We start from the raw sequence: 14,563 nt of genomic DNA on the forward strand, positions 1-14,563 counted from the left end.
CATATTACTATCAAAAACAGATTTCTCGTACCGTGGGTAGAAGATCTATTTGATAAGCTACAAGGTTTGACCTACTTTAGTTTGACCTTAAAAGTGGCTATCATCAAATAAGGATAGTGAATGAAGATATCCTAAAGACCGCATTTCGAACAACGTTTGGTCTTTATGAACATCTAGTCATGCCTTTTGGCTTGACTAATGCACCATACACAGTCAATCCTTTGATGGAGAAAATATTTAGACTCTACTGCGAGTTCACTGGAGTGTACTTTGATGATATCATAATCTACTCCAAGTCCTTGGAGGAGCACAAGCAACATCTCCAGGTAGTTTTTCAAGCTTTGAGGTAGAACAAGCTTTTTATCAATCAAAAGAAGAGTGGATTTTTCCTTCAAGAGATTCAATACTTAGGTCACATTATCTCTCAAGATGGTATCCATATGGATCCATCAAAGTTGGAGCTAATAAAAGCATGGCCTAATCCAAGGAATCTACATGAGCTAAGAAGCTTTACTAATGTGTTCATACTATAGACGCTTCATAGCAAAATTTTCTCAAATAGCAAGACCATGCATGACTTAACAAAGAAGAGCGTTAAGTACTCATGGACTGCTAAAGAGCAAGATGCTTTTGACAAGCTCAAAGAGAATCTTACCTCCCAACCAGTCCTTATATTTTGAGATATCTCAATGCCATTTGAGGTCCAATGTGATGTTTGTGGTGATTGCCTTGGAGAATTTTTGCTTCAAGAAGAGCATGCCATAGCATATGATTGTTGAACGCTCAATGCCGATGAACGGGTCTTGGGCATATATGAAAAAGAGCTTTTAGCTATTCTACATGCCCTAGACACACGGAAGCACTATCTTTTGGGACTCCATTTATTTTGCGACCGGACCACCAAAGTCTCAACCAGTACTTCATGATGCAAGCCAAGCTTTCCAACAAACAAATGAGGTGGGAATTTTTTCTTTCACAATTTTATTTTCATAGTGCTTACATTGCTGGTAAGCAACCAAGTGGGTGCACTTTCATGACGACCAAGAGTCAATGTGGTGTCTATAGCAACTCACAATGATCTATCTTCTATGATAGATGAGAATTCTATTGACCCTGACTTTAAAGATATAATGTGAACCCTTGCATTGGGGAAGAAAGCTACTGACCCTGACTTTAAAGATATGATGTGAGCCCTTGCATTGGGGAAGAAAGAAGAACCATTCACCTTGCAGGATGGTTATCTTCTCCATGGCAATAGTCTATGTGTTACCCACTCCCTTCATGAGAAAGTTATGTATGAATCCCATGCTCCTCCCTATGCAGGGCATAGAGGCATTCAACCTACTCTTTGAGGAGTAGAGATGTACTTCTATTGTCCTACCATGAAAGTAGACATACAAGAGTATGTTTCAAAATGTGTGGTATTCCAAAAGACCAAGTATGATGTAGGGAAGCAACTTGGATTACTCCAGCCATTGCCAATCCCTAATTCACCATGGGACAGTATATCCATGGATTTTATCTTTAGATTACCCAAGTCTATCCATGGAAATATGGAAATATGGACAATAATTGATAGGTTTAGCAAGCAAGCACACTTTATTCCTGTCAAAAAGACTATTAAGGCACGCAAAATGGCAACTCTCTTCATATTTCATATTTTCAAACACCATGGATTTCCAACACCCATTGTGTCAGATAGACACTTGTCCCAAGGCTACTAGCATGGTTGCTTGATATGCACTCTGCATGTGATTGGCTAGGCTTGTAGGGGTCCAATAATCTTCTAGCATAAGCTACAAGGGGGGTCCGACCAAGGAAGCTAAGGGCTAGCTTGGGGGGTACTCTCTCTCTCTCTCTCTCTCTCTCTCTCTCTCTCTCTCTCTCTCTCTCTCTCTCTCTCTCTCTCTCTCTCTCTCTCTCTCTCTCTCTCTGAAGTGAAAAGGGAAAGAGCTCCATCTCCTTCTCCAAGCTTGTTGAAAAGTTGATAGCCTACACCAACACTCTTGGCTATGGAATGCAAATCCAACCAAGAGCCATGCTTCAATGCTTAAGCTTTCTATCTTCTTCATCTTCATTACTATGCTATTATGCTATGCTAAGCAAGAAGCGCTTTGATAAGTGAGGAAATTTTTCTTTTTACCATGAATGCTTCTTCTTCCTCTTCCTCCTACCCTCATTCCCCGCTAGCTCTTTCCACCATTTTGAGGCCTGGGATGGTTAATGCTTTTACAAAGTTTATGTTATGCTCGTGATGCATGAAGCTTTCCATCTTCATTGCATCACCTAGGTCACAAGGAACACAAATATTGTATTGTACCAAGTCTCTCTTGATGGGAGAATCTATGCCCAACCCTCTAGAAGCACGTAAATGACCATAGGAACACAAGGAAGGTTTGAACCCAACTGCAAAACCATAACTAGGGCTTGCTTACCAAATAGGACTTTTGACAAGAGGAAAAATTAAGTGGTGACCAAACCAACAATCTAAATTGACCATGTAGGCTGGAAGTAGACTCCACACACCAAATAGAATCAGATGGTACCACTTTTGCTAAGAATAGGCACAACTGATAGATACCGTGGTTGTTGCCACTTGACCTAAAAAGTGTACTTGAGCCAAGAAAATTGATAGATATAGCATGTTGCTATCCGATAAAACCACAAGGCTATGTTGATGAGCAATTTAATACCATGAAGTTGCCTACATTTAGCAGTATCAAAGAAAGAAGGACAGAGCACTTAATAAGAGTTTTGCATCATCACCTACATTTTGATAGATGAACCAAATACACAAGGCCATGTAGGAATTTGGCATCAACTCTACACAAGATAGTGCCGCAACACAGGCATGTATCAATTAATCTAGCCAAATGGGGCTTCAAGTGGCTAATAAAAGCAGCTGAGAAAAAGAAATGGGCCAAGCAGTCCAACATCCCACACCTAGGGGGAGCCAAATTTCTGACAAAGACCGCAACATACCTTGGTGGAGAATGAGATTCACTAGAGGATTCCCCAGATTCAAACCCATGGGCTGAAAGAGTACACCAACCCAAGGCAATGAAGGTAGCAACACCTTCTACATCTACAAGAACCACAAAGAAAAAGAAAACAACACAACTGGAGTATGTTATGGATGATGGGGCCACCAGCTCTGAGTCAGGTGGATCAGAGACTGATAAGGAAAAGATAGAGCTCCAATAGTTAGATCCCACTACTCAAGAAAGAAAGATAGTATCTACATACACCAAGAGAGTGGAGCAAAGAGAGGAGAGAGCTAAGTATCAACAAGAAGAAGACCAAGTACAACAAATGATGTTGGCATTCCAGCGATGTGTTGTCAAACAAAAGCAAAGAAAGCCCCTGTTCAAAGATTGAAGTCTTGTCAGGGACAACAAGAACCCAAGAGCCCGGATTATTGAAGCAAGGAGCCCAATCACACTAATTCGGACGGGGCTGCAAACCATTTTTCCCTTAATCATTTATTTTCTACCTAAGCTGGCGTTGTAAATCCTAAACCCAAAAAAGTCTGATTATTTTCAAGTAATTTTGTACTTAATGAAGAGGATATATGGCCTAGCCCATCACATTTTTTAAATAAATATGCCTTTCTAACCAAATGTCCAATTTTAACCTTGCACATATAAGCCAACATTTGTAATTATTAGAGGATTTGTTCTTTACTTTAGAGCTCACATAGTGAAGAGCATGCCTATGCTTGCACAGTCACTACTCTTTGTACGGGTAAGCATTGTTCATTTGTTGCTTCCTCGTGCTCTTAGCATCATGTACATGTTCAATGTGCTATGTTTGAGTGTATGTGTGTACGCGACGCAATGGGTGGTTTTAGATCTAGGTCTCCTAGTGTGTTTCATTTCTTGTTTTGAGTTGTTGATGGTGCTTTAAGTAAAACTAAGCATGTGTAGAGGTAAGTGGGCCTTAGGAGGAGCTAAACGACCCCTCATTCATCATTTTTGGTGAAGGTGAGAGGTGGCAACAATTGCGGTTTCTCACCTATTCGACTGTGACTTTTGTAGATTTTGGTGTTGGAAACATATTGCCTCTAGTCTATAGACCCCCAATCTCAAGTTTCATAACATTTGGAGTTCATTTAACACCTCTATGACCATTTAAGTGTTAGTTAGACAGCATTGATTGTCTTTCGGTCATCGTCCGACCAAGATATTCTGGCAAAAGAAATATTCCCAAAGTTGGCCTTGAATTTCCTCTGTACCATCCACAATCACAAATAGAGATCTCATCAGCGTGCAAAGCTAGAATCCACCAAATATATGTGCACCATTGGCTTCTCCTCATATGGAGGCCTTACAAATTGTGCAGCATATATTATGGTGGCAAAATTGAGAGAGGTGGGCATTGCAAGTATACCAACACAGACACCATAGGTTTGTGAGTCTCAACCTTGCAGCTACTCAAACAAGAGTTATTGACTATTGAACTTGTTTCTTCACTATAGCATACAGTCTAAATACCTAAAAAGTGCATACTCTAGAAAACTAACTTTGATGCTTTTTTCTCCATAGTTTCATAGGCACAACTATCAAGTTTCATTGATTGCTTAAGGCATAACACCGGCTAGGCTGATAAAAAGAGAAAAATAATTTTTTGAAAGCTACCAATTGATCGGGTCCACCCATCCATAGAATGTTGTTGTTCTGGCTTCATTCTCCCACTTTACACACCGTACTCACACCACATTGCTTTTTTTTCTTTTCTAATTACTACCATGATGTGAAAAACATTCAAGTTCTTTATTATTTTATCTCACATGTTTGTTATATCAGTCTTGAAAAAAGGATTGAGACAATCAGTAGATCAATTTTCTCCAAGACACTCTTGGAATAGATTTCTCTTAGAAATTTGACTTACACAATCAAGATAGGTCTATATATATCTCCATGATCCAACCTAGGTATAGTCTCACCACAACAATAGTGGTTCCAACTTGGATGTCATCTCACATCATGGCAGAATAACAATATTTTCTTAACCAATGTGGATGTACTCATGTCATAGTGATAGTGGTGCATCACCCTAGGCGTCATCTCATGCCACAAAAACTGTCACTTGGTATCAATGCTAGTAAGTAGAGAGTTTAAGAGAAACCATACCCAAAGTCTTAGCAAACATTCTTTACAAATCAATCAGTGTGTCCCAAATATTTATTTCCTAGTTGACAACCAAATGTTGTGTTTCCAGGGATAAATCCAATGTTTTGATCAGTTCTTTTCTTAAGATGGATTTTTCCTATTGAGTCTCTAGGGTCATATATACAATGTATGCATAACTTGAATGAAATTGATAACATGTGTAACATCCACGACTGGTGTAATTGATATCACCTTGTCGTGCTCCATTGGTGTTGCCAAGTTGCTGGGACCGGTCTTATGATCATTAGCTTCTTGATCTTGAACTCTTTTGCAAGGTTTCATAGCTACTATACTTATATTACTTTATTAGTCTCTTTTCTTTTCTAAGGATATCTAATAATTTATAAGGCTATTAGATGCACTCTCGTAAGACTTACGTAATTTTCTATATTTAATTTCTTAATTTTATGACTAGCTTTAACATAAATATCTAGCTTATAGATTACTACGAGGCTCTCTACAGTAACCATATGTAGACATATCTAGGTGCTACCTGCCATAATTATCCCATAATTAACTAAAATAAACTTGTAAATTTCTTATCCAGTCTAGGTAGGAAAAAAGATAATTTTGCTAAAACTATTTAGAAAAGTTAGAGTCTCAAGACTCTCCTTATAATCTCTAGTTATTATAATATAATATTACTAGACCTAAATTATTGGTATTTCTTTTTGCTATATTTTTAATTTTTAAGTCTAGTTTTAGAGTTATTTAAGCTAAAAATAGCCATATTTAATAATAATAAATCTTTTAATTTTTTCCAAAAACAAAAAAAAACTTCCTAAGGTCAGAATACACCTTTATTTAAACGATTTTCATTTCTAAATATTGTAAGAATAATTATTTTTCTATTAACTAAAAATAAAAATATCAGACTGCATAACAATAGAATTTCCCTTCTCAATATCCTAAAGGTTTAGGAAATTTTAATTTATCCTCTATTTCAAAAAGCCACAAATTAGGCGTGGCTTCAAATTGACAAAAATTGATTATATAGGTCTCTTAGCCATGCAATAGAGGATCCAATTCTAACTTTAATTTTCTTTAATTAGTATATTGTTTACAAGAGCATAATCACCATTCCTAATTACTCAATTAAGCTAAATCATGCATAATATACAAAGCATGATTAGCATAATCACTCTTGCTTAGGCAAACAACGTGAGTAATGAATAAGGATTCTAGCATAGATGTCCGGTAAATATCTGGACGAGCAAGGCAAAGAGGACAAAGACCCAAATACCCAACAAAAATAGTATGATAAGTGCAATATGAACCCCAAAGCCCAACGAAAAGGATGGAGGGAACATAGAGAAAATATAGTGTGCTAGATGTCTGCTGCCAAGTAGCACTGAAGTGGTTGGAGTATAGACAAAAACTTGCAAATGACAAACACAACACAAGCACAAATATAGTGATGATTGATAACAAAATGATGTAGAAAATTCTTACACGAGCCGACACAATGGGAATAGAAAAAAATTTGTGTTTGTATTAAGATATATGAGTGCAAGTCGCTTTTATAAATATTTGCTTAGTTTTTATATTGAAATGGAACAAGAGAGAGAAAACTTAGCTTGAAGCCGTTGGGTCAAATTTCAAAACTTGATGGCGATGCTCAAAGGGATTCTCACGACCCTTGAGGGTTGAATTTTACAAAGCTTCAATATTTTTGATAAATTACAAACTTTAATGGAAGCTTGCTACGAGTAGCTATAGGAAAGGAAAAGTGCGTGAGGCTAGAGACAGGAAATCTTTGCTTTGATATCGTCGTCACGCCGTCGCTTCTGTGGTTTGATGGAAGTCCCTGATTTGGTGACCACCTTTGTAATGACACTTGAAATTAGCAACCAAAATTAAGAACAAGCAAGAAAGCACATCTCACCGTTTGACGGTGAGCCACTCTCTCCCCTTCAGTTTGAAAGCAACCTTGCTATCTCTCTCACTCTCACTTTCCTCTTAAATGCACTCTCTCAACTTCTCTCTCTTCCTCCTAGACTCGGCACAGAGAGAACTTCTCTCTCTCTCTCTCTCTCTCTCTCTCTCTCTCTCTCTCTCTCTCTCTCTCTCTCACTCGTTTGTGCTCGAGGCAAAGCCCTCTTTCTCTCTCTAATCTCTCTTTTTCTCTCTTTCTAGCCGGCACTCAGAGACTCTATCTCTCTCTTTTTTTTTTGTGGGGACCCTCCCTTGGAGGGGGTTAGTAACTTTAATGGATTGATTATTTTTTTAAAGCGAAACGGACAAAATTGTTTCTCTCTCTCTCCTCAAATCTAGCAGAGCACAAAGTCTCGCCCCTTTCCCTCCCTGTTTGATTTTCTGCAGCCCACAAGGGCTCGCTCTCTCTCTTTCCCCCTCGATTTGATGCAGGGCCGAGTTCTCTCTTCTCCCTCTTCATCAACAAAGGGGTTTCCTCTTAGGAACTCTCTGTCCCCTTGAATGCTACAGAGAAGCTCTCTCTCTCTCCTCGTGCTTGCGGCCTGTAACCCACTGGGCTTGATATCTCGCTCCTTTCTATTGTTTGCAGCCCTACAGGAGCTCACCCCCTTCTCACTCCTCGAATGGCCTGCATCCCACAAAGGGGCTCCTCTCCCTCTCCCTTCTGGTTTTTGGAAGAGCCGACAAAGGGCTCCCTCTACCTTTCCTTGCTTGAATTCATTGCAGAACCCACAAAGGGCTCTCTCTTGGTTCAAAGAAGAACACACACACACACACACACACAATGCTCAAAATGCTTGCTCTCCCAGTAGCCGATAGAGCACAAATGGAACCCCATCTCCCTATTCTCTCTCACGAGCAGAAACGAGCCTCCAAAGGCATCTCTTCAATTTTATCTTTTTTTTTAAATCATGCCTACTTTAAAAACGCAACCTTATAATTTTGTAAATGGAGTGAGCACTTGAAATTTGATCAAAATGTAAATTACGGAAATCATTTTAGTATTTCATGTTGATCCATGTCGGGACGACTTTGCTCATTTGCAATCCTTCTGCAAAATTCTAGTTTCTCAGGCACTGCAAAAACGACCAACCTTCCTTGACAAGGATTAAACACGGCAGTTCAAACAATCACAATATTGACAGTGATAATGTTTATGAAAATAAATGCAACATAGCGGTGACAAAAGTGCATATGCATGCCATGGTGCGATGATGCGGGGATATAAACATAGCATTCTCTCTCTCTCAGGAAAAAGTGTAACATTGGCATCCTGTGGGAAAAACTAGCCTGCTAGTGTGAACCCAGAATCTCCGGTTAGGACTGGTGTCTTATCCATTGGTCTACAGAAGCATAAGCAAATGGCAAGGGTCAATAGTAAGGAAAGTGATATCAGAAAGATTCATAAGTCTACGAGTCATGGATAAGATGAGGAAATCAAAAGTGGTAGGGTGGGTGGTTTGCAAACTCCTAGGATGACTAGTTAACCCTTTTTATCCTAAGCATTTATAATTTTGAAACATATCCCAAGGGTCATCATGGATGGACGAGGCTGTCACCAAGGAACTATCAAAATTTTGGGTGAAAGATCCAAATAGGGCCATCAAAGCAAGGGAATCAGCAACACGGTTCTCTTGACGAGGCAAAAAGGTAAGGGTGGAAGAGGTAAAATGGGTGAAGAGGTCACAGGCTAAAAGGCTATAGTAGTGCATCAAAGGGTGAAGGGTGCAGGTTTGGCAATGAAATTGGTGTACCACGAGTTGTGAATCTCCATAGATATGAACATCTGTTTCCCCCAAAATAAGTAGTTCTCTCAAACCAATCAAAAGTATTTGATACTCTGCAATAATATCTCTCAAATGATCTCCCAAAAGAACTCTCAATAGAATAGCATCCCCCTTGGGTGGTGGGTATATGACAATACCACAACTTCCTAACTTCTCCTTGCTGCAACAGGCTCCATCAAAGTAGAGAGACCAAAGAGAAGACTCGCCACTATCATCTACAACAAGGAACAAGATCACATCCAATAAGGTTTAATTTTATCAAAATTGGTTTTTTGGAAAACCATGCCCCATCCATTTTTGCAAGTTAGTCCTTGTTCCTAGGAAAAACCTTCATAATACGATAAGGATTGGCCCATACATGGCTCAACTTCTCGGGGAATAACTCATAACGTGCATCATATAAGAGAACTAATTGCCCATCCTCAAAGTCATAGGTTTTAGCCTTCTTTGCTCTTTGTTTTGTTTGACACTTATTTGTTACCTCTTGGTGTAAATAGGCCCTCAACCTCCACTCATCTAGGTGCTCTAATGTCCCCAACCTCTCTTTCAAACTCTCTTCCAAAGGCAAGGAATGTGCATGCATAAACCTCAAAGTAGCAAGCTCGTGCTCAATTGGTAGCACACACTCTTGACCATAGACCAAAGAGAAAGGAGTGAAACTTGTGGACTCCTTAAAAGTAGTGTTATATGCCCACACAGTTGTTGGTACTTTCTCATCCCAATCCCTCTTGTTCATATCCACTGTTTTCCTCAAAATGGTAACTAAAGTCTTATTGGTACTCTCAACTTGTCCATTGGTAAAAGGCTTATAAGGGGTGGTTTTATCATGTCTAATGTTAAAATAATAAATGAGATCCTCAAGAACATCATTACAAAAGTGTGTCCCTCTATTGGATACAAGTTTTGTTGATGCCCCAAAACGACAAATAACATGCTCAATCAAGAATGAAGCAATAGTGCGTGCATCATAACTCCTCACCACTCTAGCCTTAGACCACTTTGTGAAGTAATCAATTGCAACAATAATGTAGAATTTCCCATGCTTAGATGTAGGAGTGATAGGCCCAACATAGTTGATGCCCCACTTCTCAAATGGTAATGTGGCCATAATAGGATTGTTAAGTGATAATGCAGAATTTCCCATGCTTAGATGTAGGAGTGATAGGCCCAACATAGTTGATGCCCCACTTCTCAAATGGTAATGTGGCCATAATAGGATTGTTAGGTCATAAACAATTCTCAAGGCACGTGGTTCTCTAGCAAACATCACACCTCTTACACCACTCAAATGAGTCCTTAAACACACTAGCCAACCAATACACTGCTCTCAAAATATTCAACGCAGTCAACTTCCTTGCAAAATGCCCCCCACATGTACTATCATGACACTCTTTTGGAATATGAGGGATCTCTTCCTACCCAACACAACGGCAATAAATGCCCTCAAACCCTTGATATAAAGACCCATCAATAATAGACAACTTTTGTGCATGGATAAATAATCTTTTTAGGGTAGACAAATAATGAGCAATTTGGTCATACCACTCTCGAGAAGGCTCAATGCAAAACAAATCAGGCTCAGGTATGACAGGCTCATCAACACAGGGAGACACATCAGCCAAGCAATCCACAAGCTTTGTAATGCAGGAGGTTTGGATTTAAGTACATAATCAAAGGTTAACTCAATAATCCATCACATAATATGCTCAAAGGGCTCCAACTTATTCATCATAAGTTGTAATGAGTCCTTTGTCACAGATATAATGGAGTGTTGCATGGATAAATGTGTGCAAAACTTCCTAGCACTCTTAGTAATAACTAAACAAGCCCATTCTAGCCAAGTGTAGTGTGTCTCTACGTCTTTAAGCTTGCGACTATAAGTGCAACGGGATACATTTTTTATCATAAAGCTGGGCAATGCAACTAGATAAAATTGAATGTGAGAAAGTGGAAAATAAATAAAAAGGTTTGGAAGCATTTGGTGGCTTAAGAATGGGAGCCTTAGTGAATGCATTTTTAAGCGAAGATAAAGAAATTTTCTGAAGTGACTCCAAATGAACTTTTGTTCAACCCTTAAAAGAGTATTAAGTGGTAAAATAAGATGAGCCATATCTTTAATAAAGTGGCTATAATGCTTAGCAGCCCCAAGAAAGCCCCTAGCCTGACAAACTGTGGTAGGTGCAGGAAATGCAAGGATGGATTCAACTTTTATAGGGTCCATAGAGATCTCATGTGCACTAATAAGATGTCCCAATAAAATGCCATAGGAGACTCCGAACACACATTTGCAAGCATTCAATGCAATGGACTTCTCTTGACACTTTTGAAACACATAATGGAGGGCTTTAAAAAAATTGGCTCGAGTGGTCCCCACGCCTATGTCATCCATAAATATTTTTGAGAAAGTCTATAAGGTCATCACAAAACTCTCATGCTTATACTTTTGATAAGATGCCCCAGCATTGCCCATTCATAAATCCATAAATCTCCCTCCCAGCTAAAGCATCTAAAATATGATCGAAAAAAGGCAAAGGGTAGTAGTCTTTGATTGTAGCCTTATTAAGCTGCTTGTAATCGATGCATATGTGAAGTAGCTTATTTTTCTTAGGTACAACAGCAAGAGGGGAAGATTCTCATGCTTATACTACGAGGAAGATTAGCCCAGTCTCTAAAAACTTTTTTATCTCCATATAAACCCCCTCTCTATAATGCTTAGGCAATGTACACTGACGTTCATGAAAAGGAACAACACCTTGTTTAAGTGGTATGCGATTCACAACTAATTCAGGTCGAAACCTTTCAACTCCGTGTAATCCCTTGCAAAAATGTCCTGGTACTCTTGCAATAAACAAATAACCTCCTCCCTTAATGGTGACTCTAAAGAAGCTCCCAAAAGCACAACTTTGTCCTCTCCCTTTATAGGAACCCTCACAATGTCTTCCTCTCTATCCAAAGGTGGAGTCTCATCATCCTCATCAAGGGTAATCTCAATAGCATCAGGGTAAATACAGTAAGAATTGGGTGCACAAGAAGAAGTAGAACTACGGTCATCATCAGCATCACTCTCAATCTTTGACGTAGCCCCATGGCTTGTAATAGAAGAGGGATAAGCTGGCAAAACTACCTGTGAAGATTCTCTACCCAACAGCAGTTGTCCTCTAGGGATATCAATAACATAGTTGGCCCGCCATATCCAAGGTCTCCCAAAAATAAGCTGGTACTGCCCACGTCCCGGACTAAACCACAAAATATAACAATCTATCTCCACAATTCGGCCTGCCATAGTAATGGGCAAACCCTGGATGAAATCTTCAGCACTCACAGAACGGTGATCACCCATGTGTAACCCAGTAAAATAGAAACCCCATTAATAGATAACCCAAGCTTGGAAAAGGTGGTGTAACTCAAAACATTGACGCTCAACCGGCCACCAACTATAGAATGTGGGATCACAAGCTGGTGGATTATGCACTCCACTTGGGGACACTCTACCTCAGCAAGAAGGGATTCCACCTTCTGAAAAATAGGAAGAATAGGACTCACCCGCTTCGAAGAACCCAAATCTCTACAGTACATTCTCAAAAAGGCATGGCTAGAAGGAGAGGTGAGAAGGTATTATGGTAGGGACATGGTAAACTCCACTTGATTAAGAGTAGCAACAAGGTGAAAATAAGGTATAGGAGGGAATAACTTACTTGGGGTAGGGTGAACACAAACATGACGAGGTTGGGGCAAAGGGTCATGAATGGGAACAGCAACACGGGTGGTGGGCAGGTAGAAACATTGTGTGTAGGGTCTCTCTCCTCCTAGACTACTTTCTCTTTCCCCTTTCATGGCATGCACAGGCAATGCAACAGAATCAAACGTATTAACTGATGGATTATTGGTTGTTGTGGGTGCCAAACTAGAAGAATCCATGGTTGGAGAACTAAGAGATCCTCTCTGTAAAAGTGTCCAACTAGGGCCTGGAAGTCTCTCATTCCTGCTACGATGGTTCATGGGGCTTGGAGATGGTATTTTGTAGAATTGTTATTCATCATGTGGTGTATCTTAATATAACAATTTTCTTCAGTATGCCCCTTGCCCAAATATCTCTCATAAGTGCAGATGACCGTGGGACAATCTTTGGAAAGATGGCCGGGTACACCACAAGCACGACACACAATCTTAGTGGGATTAGGCTCAGGGCGATGAGCGGACAACAAATTTTGTTGGCGCTTCAAAAAGTTAACATCTAGAGTCATAGATTTCATGTTTTCATTTAACTGGTTCATGTAATTAGTCTTCATGTCTTTCAAGTCCCCAATACTAGATGCAGTGCTCTCATAACCATCCCCACCCTCGTGATGCATGCAAGGTGCAGTGGTAGAAGTAGATTGAGGATAAGTCACAAAAGGTTGGGGAGAATGAGAAACTAGTACCGTGACATGTGGAGAGGTGGATGAAGAGGAAGTGTCAATAACAAGTGTGAGTGATGGGAGCAAAAGAGGCGATGGTGCAGGTTGAATTTGGAGTGGGGTAACATGTGGTAATTGCAGAGGGGGTGTCGATTGTAATTGGGGTACATAAGATGTGTCTCGTAAAGATAAACTAGGAGTGGACATGGATATAGAGTGTGGTGCTAGCCATCGGTAATATGATGGAGATGGTGTTGCAACTAGTTGTGGTTCATAAGTGCACCTATAGTAACTCTCCACATTAACAGCAGATGTGATAACAGTATTTAAATCTTGTGGAGCCTGAGCCCTCAGTAAAATTTGAATACTAGGATGCAACCCCTAAGAAATGATTCCATGATGGTAAGTGGATCAATGTTAAAAGTGAGAATATAATGGTCGATAAAATTCATGAACCTGGTGGCGGCTTGCTCAATGCTTTCATGAGGATAATTTTGCTTAAAGGAGTGTAACTACTCAAAAAATGAGAAAAAGTTTGGAGGTTTGCAAAAAGCGGCTAAAAAGTTTTGCTCAAAATCGGCAAAACTAGGAATAGAATTTGCTTGCAGCTTGGAAAACAAATTCAAAGCTTCCCCTTTTAGTGTGGTGCTAAAATAAGTCATTACATGTCCCTCCTTGACAATATGTGACGTCAAACAAGCAATTTTAAAATTGTTTACATGAGTTGCAGGATCTTCTAAGGGCAACCCATGAAATATCGAGAGTGGGATGAGTGGTGCGTCAGGGCGGCGAGCGAGATTAGCTGGTAACACTAGGGGTGACTGGATTGAAAATGGTTGATCCATGATGGGAATATGGACAGAACGTGAGATACTCAACGGACTTTTCCCTGGTGGAGTGATGCTTTTGGAATCTGTTGTTGTTAAGGAGTTGCACGGCTAGAATGCCCTTGTAATTCTTTTTCCTTTTCCCTTCTATGATATCTCTTAGCTCGCTCACTCTCCCTAAGATGTTCTTGCCACTCTTTATCACTGTGCATACGTCCCCTTCCAAGTAGGTTCGTGTCGCGGCACCTCGACCAAGTCAAGGTCCCACCGGGCATGCCACTGTCTGGTAAATATCTAGACGAGCAAGGCAAAGAAGAAAAAGACCCAAAGACACCCCAGATACCCAAAAAAAATAGTATAATAAGTGCAACATGAACCCCCAAATCCCAATGAGAAGGACGGAGGGAACCTAGAGAAAATATAGTGTGCTAGATGTCTGCTACCAA

The 14,563-nt window shown here is 39.9% G+C and overlaps 1 pseudogene; it reads right to left on the reverse strand.

The window, feature by feature from the left end:
* Window positions 1–12,929: 12,929 nt before the first annotated feature.
* LOC147465885 (uncharacterized) lies at window positions 12,930–14,135 on the reverse strand (annotated as a pseudogene).
* Window positions 14,136–14,563: the final 428 nt, after the last annotated feature.

This window comes from Adiantum capillus-veneris, chromosome 1, assembly GCF_014529385.1.
Source record: "Adiantum capillus-veneris isolate H3 chromosome 1, ASM1452938v2, whole genome shotgun sequence".
Classification (NCBI taxonomy): Eukaryota; Viridiplantae; Streptophyta; class Polypodiopsida; order Polypodiales; family Pteridaceae; genus Adiantum; species Adiantum capillus-veneris.